This window comes from Castanea sativa, chromosome 8 (genome assembly GCF_040712315.1).
Source record: "Castanea sativa cultivar Marrone di Chiusa Pesio chromosome 8, ASM4071231v1".
Classification (NCBI taxonomy): Eukaryota; Viridiplantae; Streptophyta; class Magnoliopsida; order Fagales; family Fagaceae; genus Castanea; species Castanea sativa.
Window position 1 is genome coordinate 55,048,888 of NC_134020.1, and position 13,851 is coordinate 55,062,738.

Here is a 13,851-nt window from a genome sequence, read left to right on the forward strand (position 1 = left end):
AAAATGGCCAAATACCACCTTTTTCAGAAATTTGTAGCAAAAAAACACTATTTCGGAACTTATTAGGGATATACCACTTTTCTAGTACTTGAGTTTCTGAAACTCGAGTTCTAAATGGTACTCGAGTTTAAGAAATTTGAGTTTCTAGAAGTTTGGCCACCGTGGCACTGCTAACCTGGAATTTGTGCAATTAAAAAATATAATGTGGTACTCGAGCTTGGTAAACTCGAGTTCCATGCAACAAAATGCTCGAGTATGTTTATTGTTATGTTTATGTGTTTTTTTTTCTACGGTACTCGAGCTTGATGAACTCGAGTTCCTTGTAATAAGGAACTTGAGTTTGCTAAGCTCGAGTTCCTCATAACTTTTTTTTTTTTGGATAATTGACAAATAAACGTAAATGTAAAAATAAGTAGTTTTTATGTTTTTATTTATTTAAATAGAATCATTGTAAAATATAGGGATTTTTTCAAAATATGAATTTTTAGGCCACTCATACTCCTTGTTCATTCATTTTTAACACACTCATCAATTTCTAACTTCTTGGAAGCGTTATGGTCAAATTGGTTAAAATATTGGAGGTTACAATGAGAAATTAGAACAGCATGTAAAAGAAAAATCTCACTTCATTTTTAGCCATGGGCACACCGAAAGAAGTTTAAACTACATGTGGATATGTAAGTTCTTGACTTGCAATGTTTCTAAGAGGAATGTGAAACTTTTTTTTTTTATGTAGATCTAAATGTTTGGTTGATCATGTGAAAGTTGCTTTAGCAACTTTTTTTTTGGCAAGTTGTGGCACCCCATATTTAGATATTGTTCACTGTTTTCTCATAAAACACCCCATGAAATCTAAATTTAAAAGTCAAATCTAAATGTTTTTTCATGTTTAAATTTCACAATAAACGAATCTGTTTTTTCTACATTGATAAAATTTGTTTCTACATTAATAAAATTTGCTCTCTGCACATCATGTTTACTGTTTATTCAAATCTGCTTACTGCATTCATAAAATTTGTTTTTTGCATTAATTAAAATCTTTCACTGTTTTCTCATAAAATTTGTTCACTATGCATAAACTATTTCTAGCATTCTGCATAAAATTATTTTCTGTTCAGCATTTTTTAAAAAAATTGTTCACTCTCTTTTCTGCATAAATTATTCTCTGTTCACTGTATAAATTGTTCACTGTTTTCTCATAAAATACCTCCTGAAATTGTGTTCTCTATATTTAAAAGCCAAATCTATATGCTTTTTCATGTTTAAATTTCACAATAATCGAATATGTTTTTCTGCATTGATAAAATCTGTTTCTACATTAATAAAATTTGCTCTTTGCACATCATGTTTACTGTATATTTAAATCTGTTTACTGCATTCATAAAATCTGTTTTTGCATTAATTAAAATTGTTCATTGTTTTCTCATAAAAATTGTTCATTGTTTTTTGCATAAACTGTTTTTAGCATTGGCGCGGTTATTGCACTTAAATGGTTTTTGTGTTTTTTTAAATATGTAACCATATGAATAATGGACAAACTCCATAAAAGAAAAATGAATGATTCATATAAATCACCTAATGGTAAATGTCTCGAATAAATCCAAAGAGTAACTAATAATCCTACTGTACAGACAAAAGTAGTTATTATGCCTTTTTTGGACGAATCATCTAGTCCTAAGGTTGTATGTAAGCATGTTTTTTGTATGTAATCAAGCAATGAACAGTGACTAATTTATGCAAAAAAAACAGTGAACATAAAGTACTTTTATGCATAATGCTAAAAATAGTTTATGCAGAAAACATTGAACAGAAATTACTTTTATGCAGAATGCTAAAAATAGTTTATGCAGAAAATATTGAACAATTTTTATGAGAAAACAATGAACAGATTTAATTAATGCAGAAAATAGATTTTATAAATGCAGTAAGTATATTTGAATATACAGTAAACATGATGTAGCACCAATTGTGGCATGAGTAGTTTTTTAAAGACATGTCACCACCCGCGGCTGTAGCACCAGCTGTAGTCATAAGAACCACATGCGCCAACAGACGCCACTGTTTTACACGTGCTGGTTAATAGCTCGGCACTGTTTCACACACTGTCCAGTCATATCATCCACATTCACGTGAATACTTAAATATATGAATAATCGTACCTTGGTGCCAGGGACATAACACTATGTCAATTAAATATGATGCTCTATTTAAGAACACTACAACTACCACCCACATCTTTAAATCTCACTGTGACATTGGGAACACTTAAAATCTTGTTCATGTAGTGTTTTTCCAGCCTATATTGACATGACAAGCCCTAATAACTGAAATTATAATGCTTGGAACATGAAATGAGGCTATAAATGCACCATAATAATGATCTTATTTCTACCCCACTAACTTCGTAAATTGACTAAGCTATGAGTCACAACGCCTCAACATCAAATCGTACAATGCAAAACAAGTTTAGATTTACTTCAACAAATGGATTATCACAAGTTCTAGCAAATCAAAAACTACAGACATACATAGACCACTATGGAGGGAAATGGGTTGGAAAGAAGAGAGATTTCCTTAATATGCCAATATACACCTACAAGAGTCTTGGAAGCGTCGGGCACATCATGGTCGGTAAACCTACAAAACTAAGTACAGATACCACCGCAATAGAGTTCACCGTAGCAAAATCACCATGGTCAACCCTATACGAGAAAAGGTGTGAGTTGGAGGTGTATTGTAGATAGCATGAGTTACGAGTTCCTAAGGCACGCTCAGCCGAGTTACCTAGAAGTGAACCTGCCAACATACTTGCTCATCTTGAACAAGAGAACAATTAAATGCAAACGCGATTAGACAGTTTTCATGCAATCCAAAAAGCTAGGAAGCATCTAAAGGGGAAGGCGCAAGAGCGAGCCATCAAGTCTATTAATGAAGTTACTACGTTAGATGATGAAAGAGATATTTCAGACTTCTCAGATTCAAGTAATGATAATTTCCAAAAATTTCTACCTACGAACATTAGACGTTGTTGTTAATGTCCACCATTGCTACATTGATGTTCATAGTGCTGCATATGCTGCTCAACGATTTGGTATGTTCTTTGATTTTCCATTGAGTTTAAACGATTTTGTTCATTCAATGATTTCAAATTTTTCAATAAATTCGGATGATTAATACATTAGTACATAGTTTTCCATTTAATTTTCACGATTTTGTACATTTAACGAATCCAAACTTTTCAACAAATTCAGACTATCTGTACATCTAATTTACACAATTTTATTTTGTACTTTCAAGATTTTATACATTCAACAAATAAATTTTGTTTTTTTCAAATTCGAACGATCTGTACATCTAATGTACACAATTTTCTCTTGAATTTTCACGATTTTGTACTTTTAACGAAATTTGATAGGCCAAAAATGTATTGACCCCTAGTAATTATTTAATTGATTAATTAGCCAAATTTATTAATTAATCAAATTAATATGCAAAGCGCGTGGTAGCACAAACAAATCACTGATTAAACTAAGTGCAGCGAAAATTAAATTGACACGATGATTTGTTTTCGAATGGGAAAAACTAACACGGTAAAAATCCGACCGGGTGATTTTAAGGTCACCACTCCCAAGAAAACAGTGAACAATTTTTATGAGAAAACAGTGAACAATTTTAATTAATGCAGAAAACAGATTTTATGAATGCAGTAAGCAGATTCGAATATACAGTAAATATGACGTGCAGAGAGCAAATTTTATTAATATAGAAATAGATTTTGTCAATGTAGATAAACAAATTCGATTATTGTGAAATTTAAGCATGAAAAGCATTCAGATTTGGCGTTTAAATTTAGAAAACACGATTTCAATAGGTGTTTTATGAGAAAACAGTGAACAATTTTTTAAATAGTGAACAAAAAATAATTTTTGCAGAAAAGAGAGTGAACAATTTTTTAAATAATGCTGAACAGAAAATAATTTTATGCAAAATCATAGAAATAGTTTTTGCAGAAAACAGTGAACAATATTTATGAGAAAACAATGAACAATTTTAATTAATGCAGAAAACAGATTTTATGAATGCAGTAAGTAGATTCGAATATACAGTAAACATGATATGTAGAGAGCAAATTTTATTAATGTAGAAATAGATTTTATCAATGCAGAAAAATAAATTCAATTATTGTGAAATTTAAGCATGAAAAAGCATTCAGATATGCCGTTTAAATTTATAAAATACGATTTCAGTAGGTGTTTTATGAGAAAATAGTAAACAATTTTTTAAATGGTGAACAGAGAATAATTTACGCAGAAAAGAGGTGAACCGATTTTTAAATAATACTGAACAGAAAATAATTTTATGCAGACTGCTAGAAATAGTTTATGCAGAAAACAGTAAACAGTTTTTATGAGAAAATAATGAACAATTTTAATTAATGTAGAAATTAATTCATATTTTGAAATTAAAATCTCTATATTTTACAATGCTTCTATTTAAATAAATAAAAACATAAAAAGCTACTTATTTTTATGTTTATGTTTATTTGTCGATTATCCTCCCCAAAAAAAAAGTTATAAGGAACTCTAAACTCGAGTTCCTTACAAGGTACTCGAGCTTGGTGAGCTTGAGTACTGTAGAAATAAACATAAACATAATTTTATTTTTTTTTGGTACTCGAGCCTGGTATACTCGAGTACTGTATTGCATGAAACTCGAGTTTACCAAGCTCGAGTACCACATTATTTTTTTTTAATCGCACAAATTCTAGATCAGCGGTGCCACGGTGGCGGAACTGATGAGGAACTCGAGTTTCATAAAGTCGAGTACCGTTTGGAACTTGGGTTTCTAAAACTTGAGTTCTAGAAAAGTGGTATTTTCCTATTTAGTTCCGAAACAGGGTTTTTTTGTTACAAATTTCTAAAAATTGTGGTATTTGGCCATTTTCACCCAGGCAGGGATATGGGCTGGGAGGAAGGATAATTTGCCACTGGTCAGTATGACTAAAGGAACTCAAATACTAACCCACCTCATAATCTAAACAAACACAAGCTAGCTATCTTAGAATTATTGAAAATATGTACATAGGAATATTTTTGAATGAAGGATGGCTCTTCAACAACCAATAAGTCCCAAGAACTGTGAATCTTAGGCATCCGCTGATCACTAGTGTCTATTGGATTATCCTTTGTTGTACTTTTGGAAAAGCGTAATTATTTGTAACACTGTTTGTAGTAAAATTAATAGTATCGTTAGCGTTTTTTAAAAGGTAATACTAGATAGAAAAATTATTAGGTTTTCTCGGAGTACTATAATGGTACTCCCTCTATCACATGAATGGTGGGTCTCACCATGAGAGGGAGAGTACGTATTTATGGTACTCTGGGAGTACATTATAATTTCTATACTAGATATATGATATTTTTTTCATAACAGATAACATGATCTGTTATAATTAAAGCTATGTCAATTCATTCGGGTGACCGTCGAAATCATTATATGCCTCTTTCTTTAAGTCATATTCAGTAAAAATTCTTATCTCTCTTGTCTTTTTGCAAAATATAATCGATGATAAGTGGGGAAAGATGGTAGATAGGACTGGTAACATGCATGTGAGAGGATGGAGTTGGACATAAAGGCAAAGCCCAATTTCATTTTTGCTCTCATCAGCATTTCAGAATCACACGAGCCATCTAACCTGACTTCCTACGCTTTCTTTCTCAACCTTACTCTTCAGTCTTAGTCATGATTCATGACTATCCCCCCTCAACTTTTCCATCTACTCTCTCTCTCTCTCTCTCTCTCTCTCTCTCTCTCTCTACTTTTGAGGACACAATTACCCTTGCACTCTCTTTTCTATTTTACAAGGCAGGTTGTTGTTACGGTGCAAAGGCAAGCACATGCACACACCCTCAGCGATATTATGTGTCACCAGTGAGTCAAAGCTTTTCACGTGCCACAGGTTGCAGTTACACATATACAAACTCTCACACGCTATAGTTTCCTCAAGATATTTTGTTTCTTATCTCTATAAAAACAAGGTTGGTCCTCACCGTAGAACACACCTCGATCATATAGGTGGTCACTCAGAATTAGTGTATCACTGGCCTCAGGGTCAGGGACCAGGTGCTTACTACTTCTTCATCTACCTTGTTCAAACCAACTTTGCACTTTTCCTTTCCCTTTATAGTTAAACAAATTGTTTTACTTTTCTTTGGCTTGATTTGGACCATGTCACTAACATGTTATTTACTGCTTTCAGAAGGTTTCTATGGTGACAGTTCAACCAAGATCGAAGTGTGTTCAGATGGAGTATTGGTGTGTGGATCCATGCTACGCTTTGTCAAGTGAGTAGTCTTTTTGCGGATTAACCTTTGCTTCGTTGTCTGTTCGACCTTGAACATATTAGCCGGTCAGTTAATTAACACTATAGTCACGAAAACCCTAATCGAAATCACTTTGAATTTTCCTACACTTTTGTTTTGTACTGTTTATAGAAAGTGGACCAGTTTTTGGTTCCTACACTTATGAATTTTCCCTATAGATGAAGTGAGTGTAATTAGTATCATCAGCTTACAATTTTTTGGGGTTCGAGCTGATAGCCCAATGGTACTGACACCTCTCTGGTGCAAGGTTTCTAGGGTTTGAATCCTTGATGATGAGCAGCATGACCAGAGTAAATGGTTCTGATATGCATGTATATGCGTGAGACTAAATATAAGTATTTTATGTGGTACTGTTAGGTGGTTAGACACGCTTTATATGACTTGCGGCTGCACTAGAAATTAGTAATATTGTAATTAAGGAATACAAGGGGTTTAATTACTTTGTTAATAATAATAAATAACTCATATTTCAAATGATTTCAATATTTAGGAACATACTTCTGTTATTGGATCAATCAAAAGCATATATAGATTTTGATAAATGGGAGAATAAGCTGCTGATTCCCTTCTTGTAATCAGAACATTCAGATGTTTTTGGATATCCAGATTTGGCTGTGGTAGAATATATATGGAAAAAGTTTTAGGTTTCGATCCATATTAATTGGAGGGTTATGGGTTAATATTAGTGATATGGTGCAAAGGAATCAAGGGAGTTTAAGGCATGAAACTAGAAGCTCCATCATAGAATAGTTATGGTTATCTAATCTATGGCACCTATATATATATATATATATATATATATATATATATATATATATATATATATATATATATCATATCTACTTAATTAATCGTTTACATAGGATATTCAATATTGTCTTTTTTTTTTTATCGACCGTATTGTCTTATCTAATATATATTTTGTAGTAATAAATGAAGGGTTAACATGAAGTAGGTATGGTAGATAAAAATGTGTGAACCGAATATTGAGTAGTAGGAAGGGTTGAAACCAATCACGTGCTAGTGATTTTACCTGGGTCTATAGGATAGCAAACCATAAAAGAGAAAACCAAGGTACCCGCCCTAATTTAAAAGAGAGAGCCTTTATTCTTTTTGGTACACAAAGTTTGGAGGAAGAGTGTCAATGAAGTTAGTTTATAGGCATTAATCCCAAGGCTTACCTAAATGATTTGTTAGTAAACTCTAGGGAAGCAAATGATGACGGAACCAGGATTCAAATTTAGGAGGGTCAAAGTTTTTTGTTCAAGAATTTTAAAAAGTTAGATTATTAATACTAAAGGTTGACAACGATGCATTATTAGCATTTATTTTTTGTATTTTTTTAAAAATTAATAATAGATATTATAATAAAGAATAAATTAATGCTAATATTACATCGTTAAAGTAAATTTTTAAAAGACACCAACTGATCCAAGTGAGCAGTAGATCTTAAAAAAAAAAAAAAATTCAACACCAACCGATCCAAGTTGCTAGTGACACTAATTGGTCTGTGGATAGAGTGATTAGCAGTATAGGAGTTGTCTCTGTGACTATGAGATGAAGTTACTTGAGATGGACAAAAAAACTCTCAAATGAGAGGTAGAAATTGGGTAGAGGTTATTGGATTTTTGTGATTTGTTTTGCTAGGATTTATAATTGATTTGTTATATTTTTTTTTTTTAACTTAGACCGTGTCCAAAGAATTTTTTTTTTATTATTATCTGAATATATGAATTGTTTTGTATATTTTTCTTATTGTCTGGATTTGTAAATTGTCCAAACGTTTAGCTAAATGTTTTTCTTGATATTCTTGGGACAACTAAATAAGGGAGGATTTGATAATTTTTTTCATTTGTTTTATGGGTCAACTTGTAAATTTTTTGGAAGAGGGAGGCCAAATATATTAATTTTAGACTCAAAGTATATTTTTTATGCTAATATATATACTAGGAAATTTTTTTTCAAAGGTTGGGGGGGGGGGGGGGGGGCATGGCCCCCCTTGGGGCGTTCCATCCCTGGAAGCAAAGTATGCAGGTAGGAGTAGCAATGTTGCTGCCCATCAGTTGGCTAGGCATGCTAAATTAATTTCAGATGATGTTATTTGGTTGGAAGACACCCCCCTGTAATTGTAAACCAAGTGCTCTTGGATGTAGCTTCAATGGGCTGTTGCCCCTATTAATGAATTTTCGTTTGAATTCACTATCAAAAAAAAAATTAGAGGAAATCATTTGTTGGCCTGGTGAACTTCTTTCTTATTTCTAAAAAGGTGTATAAGAGCAATGAGGAGTATCTCTCTCTTCTCTTTTGTTCATTTTACTAGGTTAAAACATAGGGTTGTGTTAACTGGCATCGAAAGGTGCCCGTTGACCATAATTTTTTTTTTTTTTTAACTTTTTCTTGACAAAATTTTTGTTTTTTGTTTTTTGTTTTTTTTTTTTTCCAGTTTATGTTATTTTTTCAGTTTTATAGGTATTATTTAGTATTTTTTTTGACAATTTTTTTTAATCTTTTTTACACTTAACAAACACAAGACGGTACTTCTTAACATTCCCCTAAAACATAATATCCATTCATTCAAAAAGGAAAAAGCTGAGTACTTTCAAGACTTATCTTATTTGGTAGGTTGATTTTTCTAAAGGTAATATACATTCTCAGTGGTAAATAGAGTAGGATAACACATGCAAAATATATAAAGTCTTGCTCTCTCTGTCTCTTACATCAATATGTATAAGAGAGAGAGACCAATATGGTTTGACTAGGTAGCAGGACTCTGGCTGGTAGTAAATGTGGAACTTCTATGTGGGTGGATGCTAGCTCATTACCCACCAGAAGAGTTGAAAGACAGACAGTTGACTGAACACACAAGTACACACACCTTCCCTCTTCCACCTAAGAGATAAATAGAGAGCAATATTATGTATAGTTGTATCCTGTGCACAAAATTTTTCCTTAACTATTTAGATTGGAAACTTTTGATTCAAACATTAGTTTCAAGTAGACCAACACTAATCATAACAGATCAGTTGTTAAAAAAAATTATGAAAATTGATATATATATATATATATATATATATATGATACTAGTTCTCATTAGTCTATTTAAGATTTCATAACTAATTTAACATTTTGGAACCAATGCTTAATTGTTATAATAAACTTATTGGTAAATAAAAGTTAGGTCTGTCGTAGATTCTAATTAGTTCAAATTGTAAAATTTTTTATTGGTCTAGAATTCAAATTCTACTTACACAAAAAAAAAAAAAAACTCATTAATGTTTTAACTTGATGATAAAAATAATCATCACAAAGTGTTGTAATAGTTGAAATTATACTTCAGTGCATTATAAAAGAAAGAATTTATCACAAATTACAAAAAGTTGGTTTTTTTTTTTTTTTTTTAAAGTCAAAAGTTAGGTCTATTATAGAAGAAGAATGAAAAGATATTTACTTTCGTGGTTATATATGGTCAACATGCTTAAATATCCACTACATTACTTTTTATCTTTTTTTAAAAAATCTTTTTTTGATTGAGCCCCATTACTAATTAAATTGTAAAAGGTGACCCCACATTAATGTTTATGAACATTGATATACCCGTCACTCTAGTCTTTTACTTCCTAACTTCTAGGGACCTTTGAAAAGTAGTTAAATACTTCATAGCTAGTGGACCGGACAATCTCCTCTAGATTCTAGGCTTTTCTAGCCTATACTTTTTGCAGTCTGGACACTCAATTATCAATGAGTTCAAATTTGGCGGGATCTGTGTTCATGCTTCGTACTTGTTTTATTTAAGGAGTAATACTAGGAGGTGCTTATAAAAATATACAATTTTGTGTTGCAATTTGTTATGGAAAGGGTCGTAAGCGGTGAAAATATGTTTTTATATGATTCATCATCACACATTCACCAATCATAACTTATTACATAGGAAATTATATTACAAAATTGTACGTTTTTATATTTTCATAACATTACTCTTTATTTGAGAGATGTTGCTATTTTTGGAGAACTTTCTGGTAAATTAATGTTGATAAAACCCAAAAGTCATCAACGGACAATCGGACACGGGCCAAAATTAATTATTGTACACTGAATCGAGCTAGAAATACACATCTCAGCAAAAAAAAAAAAAAAAAAAAAGAGCTAGAAATACACACATGGAGGGGACCAATATCTTAAGTGGCATAGGCCACCAGATTACAGATACGATCCTGGGTCGAAAATAACAAAACACTCCTCCATGTCTGTACCTAGTCCCGCTAGCACATCAGCACATTTGTTGCCCTCCATGTACTTCTGTACTAGTACTGATCAATTCTTTAGTATTCTTTTTGGCCCATTAGATCCAGTTGTGAGTTCAAATTAACCATCTTTGTTTATGTTTCAAAACTCATGGTGTTACGTGTAATTTATCAATTAAAAAAAAATATTGGTCATAGGATACCACATGTTAGTTTGCATTTGGATGAGCTATTTAGATTACTTATTTAGTTGAAAGTTTTGTTTATACGTTTAAAATGTGAAATTCTAAGAAATTGTACGTAAATAGATTAAGCTAAAAATTTTGGTATGTGATTAACCTTACCTAGAATATTAAAGACTAGCCAGTGGTAAGGTGGAACTTACAACGAATGTGAGGTATGAGCAAAAGGGACTGTTCATTTGACAAGGATTTGCATGGAAACATCACCACTTTAATTTGGTCCTTTTATACGTTTCGTGGACCACAGTCAGAAATCATCACCAAGAAAGTTAAAACAAATTAAGATCCAATCAGGTATGAATCTCTCTACATATATGACTTCTTATTTATTTATTTTTTGGTGTGGTAAGCATATATATATAACTTTTGCTAAAGAAGGTACCCGTAGGTCAAGGAGAAATAAATGGTCCTCTGTGTCAACAGACTTTCCCTTTTCTCAAAGACAAATTCTATACAAAAGCTCTTACTGGTTTCACAAACTCACAACCACATCAGTCAAGAGCATATTTGACACAGGGTAGTCTCATTAGTCAAGAGCATGTTCCTTACCAAAGTTCTATCGGTTACAGATATATCTATATATCTATAAATATATTTCATATATTTAATTCTCCTATGAGTTTAAAGAAAAGGAATATACTAATAATTAGTAGAAAATGCTATTGCACTATGTTTCTTTCTAATAATTTGTTTTAGTAGTGGGATGAATATTTATCTTTTAATAAAATAAAGGTAAAATATTGAACTTTTTATTTTACTCATATATAATTTACAAAAAAATAATAACAGTGAAATTTATGATAGTAAAATTATTTATAAAACATTTTTCATTTTTTTTATAAACTCATAATTTAAAAAAAAAAAAATCATATATCTTTACTTCTATTTTATTCTTTTATAATCTATTCTAAACGTAGTGTTACTTGTATGCATACAGAACAAGGATTCCACATGGCCAAAATCAGAGTTAAGACTTAAAGAAGGCAATAATTGAAGAAACCAGACTTTCATTGGTCCATCGTGTTCTTCTCTTGCTCCATCTTCAGCTTCACTCTTGCCCCAGCACAAGCTCCCAATGACTTCATACCATTTACTTTAGTAGATCTTAATATCGATTACACCAAATCTCACGGTGAGTAAATTACACCCCCACCCCTTTCTTAGGACACATGATTGGTCTTGAAGACAATAGCTGTTTGACTTCAATATTTCTTCTTTTTTCATCTCCTCTGCGTTTATTTTGTTTCACGAGAGGGAGAAGAAAGAAGAAGAAGAAAGAGAAAGAGAAGAAAATAAAAATTGTTTGATAATTGATAAATTTGACTTCAAATCTCTTTTCTTCCAACTATTCAGTTATAAAAAAAAATTAAGCTAATTAAAAGTAATTAAATAGATAACATCATCAAAAAAAAAAAAGTTATAACGCGTGTGTGAGTGAAGAAATCTATGATTGACTCCTTCCGTTAAATTGTAATTTCTTGTAATCTAGATATCAAAAGATGTTGTACAATTATAGTCCACTATGGTTGTCGAAATTTACAAAAAACACTAGGTCAGTCGAATAAGTTATAAACTAATTGATGATAACATTCTCAGGGGGGAGAGAAAAAAAGAAAAAAAGAAAAAAACTCAATTATTTTTAAAAGGGAAAAATAAAAAAATATTATGCGCAAATAAAATGAAAATTTCTAGTATGTCTGAACCAATTTTTTTATACACATGAACTATTAATCTTTGAATCTTTTAAATATTAAGCCCCGCTCTCTCAAGTTTGATGTACTGGGTAATTAATTAGGCACACTAACCCTAGCTAACAAAGAGAATCTTGATTGGAAAAGAACTAGCACCTTTATTATATAAAAATGAATGATATAGAGAATTGGTATTTTTTTTTGGAAAGGTAAGTGAAAAATGGTATTAATTGTATATGACAAATTACTGGTACATAAACAATTAAAGAGGAGCCTCTATTATTAGGTCAAAGATTTAGTGAGTTTTTTGTATACAAGATAGAAATTCTACTCTAGCCTAATTTAAGTGTATGTGTGTGCGAAACTCCCTCTTGGAAACTTGAACCCCGGCGCTTACCTCCCACATCCATAAGCACTTATACTTGTGGAGTGACTATCGCACCAAAAGTGTGCGGTGGTAAGATTTAGTAAATTTAAAAGGAAAGGAAATTGACAAAGATAATGATGGGAGAGCAAATTATGAGCTAACACGAAGCTACGAATAGCACCAATACTTCAAGTCTAATCAGTTTAAAAGGAAAGGGAATTTTAAAAGAAGAGACTCATTAATGTTGTAATATACGGGTTTAGCTTACCTCTAGTATTTTTTTAAATGGAGGTGTCCTTTTGTTTTAAATACACAATAGCAAGTGGTAGTGAGTTTTAATTTCTACATTTTATTTAGTTAGTGGATGATATGACAGTTTCTCATTAAAACAAAATGAGATTCCAATTAAAAAAAGTACCGGAGGTAAACTAAACTCGTAATCTATGTATTATTTCATTATAGAAGTACAATTGAGAAACAGTTATAGGTTTTCAAGGATTTCATACATTTACCCTTTTTTTTTCTTTCTCTTTAGTCCAAAGGATCTCAGAAATATATATGAAATCACAAACATATATAAAGGGGGGGGGGGGGGAACCATCTTTATAGGCAAAGTTTTGGCATATGCATAGAGTGGCTTTACAAGTTTTAGGGTCCATTTGGTTGAAGGGGTGGAAAAGTAGGAGGGTAAAAAATGGTGGGAGGATGGAAAAGTAGAAGGATAGAAAATATTTTAATTTCTCTAATTTTTGTTTGGTTGGGAGTGAAAAAGTGGAAGGATGGAAAAAATGAGTTTATATAAATTCACTCATATACCCTTGTTAAAACTTAAAAATGATGCCCAATTAAAAAAAATGACAAACAACCAAGAAAAATACAATCACCCAAATTTAATAAAAAATAATAAAAATCATGTTAAAAAAAAAA

At 31.4% G+C, this 13,851-nt stretch overlaps 1 long non-coding RNA gene across 3 annotated transcripts; it reads left to right on the top strand.

The window, feature by feature from the left end:
* Positions 1–6,023: 6,023 nt before the first annotated feature.
* LOC142606838 (uncharacterized) lies at positions 6,024–12,199 on the top strand. Of its 3 annotated transcripts, XR_012839183.1 has the most exons (4): positions 6,024–6,123; positions 6,260–6,344; positions 10,973–11,160; positions 11,804–12,199. It is a non-coding gene; the product is annotated as an uncharacterized LOC142606838 (long non-coding RNA). The 3 variants fall into 3 exon arrangements; XR_012839182.1 differs by lacking the exon at positions 10,973–11,160; XR_012839181.1 differs by lacking the exons at positions 6,024–6,123; positions 6,260–6,344 and having other exon boundaries at positions 8,387–11,160.
* Positions 12,200–13,851: the final 1,652 nt, after the last annotated feature.